This window comes from Heteronotia binoei, unplaced genomic scaffold, assembly GCF_032191835.1.
Source record: "Heteronotia binoei isolate CCM8104 ecotype False Entrance Well unplaced genomic scaffold, APGP_CSIRO_Hbin_v1 ptg000995l, whole genome shotgun sequence".
In the NCBI taxonomy this organism is placed as follows: Eukaryota; Metazoa; Chordata; class Lepidosauria; order Squamata; family Gekkonidae; genus Heteronotia; species Heteronotia binoei.
Window position 1 is genome coordinate 158,675 of NW_026800146.1, and position 1,976 is coordinate 160,650.

A 1,976-nucleotide genomic window follows, 5' to 3' on the forward strand; every position below is an offset into this window, starting at 1 on the left:
GAGGCCCTCCAGAGTCTCTTGAGGGCTTCCAGCGACCAGCGGAGGCCGCGGAGAGGCCTCCGCCACCGCCGCCGGTCCCCACACGTGGGCGGGGAAGGCGGCGAGGAAGGGAGGGAGCATCCCTGCGCGTGTGCAAGGGCCCTGCGCACGCGCAGGGACGCCCCCTCCCTCACTTGCCGCCTTCGCCGCCGGCGCCCGCGGCCCACCGCCTCCGAGGCTGGCTAAACCGGGACCTCTAAATGGTCCCGGTATAGCCAGCCCGGGAGGCGGGAATAGGGGGCCAGAACCGGGACATTCCCGGGCGCCCGGGACGGTCTGGCCACGCTAATTGTAAGCCGCTCTGAGTCTCTGATCGAGAAAGAAGGGTGGGGTATAAATCTGCAGTCTTCTATTTCCGAACAAACAGAGGCAATTTTTAAAGCCTCCAACTGAATTATTTTCCTTATTATATATATATTTTTATTTTAGAAAATGAAGTAATGGTATAAAGGGGATACAAACAGGAAAAAGGGATTATAAATTATGTTTCTCAGAAGTAATTATGCATCACAGAGTATATACAACAGTAAGCATTTCTCTCCAACACCTCCTTCATTATAATTTTTAAGATCCTGCTAAAAAAATACAATGCTGCTTACTTCTGTTGGGGCATATTTATAGTTAGCATTTTAGATTTCAGATTTCATAACTAACCTATTTTACATCTACAGTATTGTTTGCCTCCTTACTACATATGTCCGCTGCTTCTATCTACTCACTGTATATTTCAAGAAATAGGAAGTATATCAAACTATAGAAGGAAAATATATTATCTCATAATAAAGTAGAAAATATTTCTGTTCAAGAAATATTACGCATTTATATTTAAGATGTTACATTTAAAACTTACTCTTGTTCTACATTGCAATACATTTATGTACATTTTAAAAGTGTTTCTCATTCCACATTTATCTACTGCTTTCATAATACACATTGCATCTCTCCTCGATTTTGTAATTAATCTATTTCTCAAATAAATTGTTAATTTCAATTAGCAACAATCGCACCTCAGATTAACCTCATTGGCTCCGATACTGCCTCTGTGCAAATTTTGCCATTACTGCAGATTCAGCAAGTTTATTTTCCCATTCTTCAAAGTGTGGACAGATATCTATTTTGCATTTTACAACACAGATTATTCTCGCTGGTGTCACCAAACATCTCTTCCAGAATTTTTGGTAATTTATTAGTATGCCTAATAGCATATTCTTAGCTTTCATAGGAAATTCAAATTCTCAATTTTCCCATGTATTCCAATTTTTTTTCACAAGTCCACCACATATGAAAAATGGTTCCATTTATGTTTTGCCATTTCCTGCATTTCCTTTGTAGTTATTATCTACTTTCTCAATATCCTTTGGGGTTATATATTACCTAAAAACATTTGTACCAATTTTTTTCTTAATGTCTGTCTGACTATAAAACTTGATTTCTTTTCCCCATAAATGTTTCTATTGATGCATAGATATTTGTTCTCTAAAGTTCTGTATCCATTTCATCATACATTTTCTACTTGCTCTTCTTCTGTTTCTATCAGGTGTAATAATATATATTATTATTATATATTATTATATTATTATATATTATAAAACAATATATATATTGTTTTCTGATCCGCTGTTTGAACTCAGTTGCATCTTTTCAACCTTCTGAATTGATTATCTTCTTTACTTTTGAAATTGATTGATAATATAGCAACCACTGTATATTTTGTCTTTAATATCTTGACAAGACTTTCTTGTCTCATGAGCATTTGCCTTGTCGCCATACATTAAAAATCATTTTTTACTTATCATAATAGGCTTCTATTGGGGACATAAATAGAGGTTTTGGAGGGGTCTCAATAAACCATATTCTCAAATGTCCATCTCTGATTCTATTACTTCTTTCTTGTGTTGTAATCATTTTTTGTGTTCTATTTATATGTGCATATGGAT

The 1,976-nt window shown here is 37.0% G+C and overlaps 1 pseudogene; it reads right to left on the reverse strand.

The window, feature by feature from the left end:
* Positions 1 to 1,009: 1,009 nt before the first annotated feature.
* Positions 1,010 to 1,091, reverse strand: LOC132590894 (U4 spliceosomal RNA; annotated as a pseudogene).
* Positions 1,092 to 1,976: the final 885 nt, after the last annotated feature.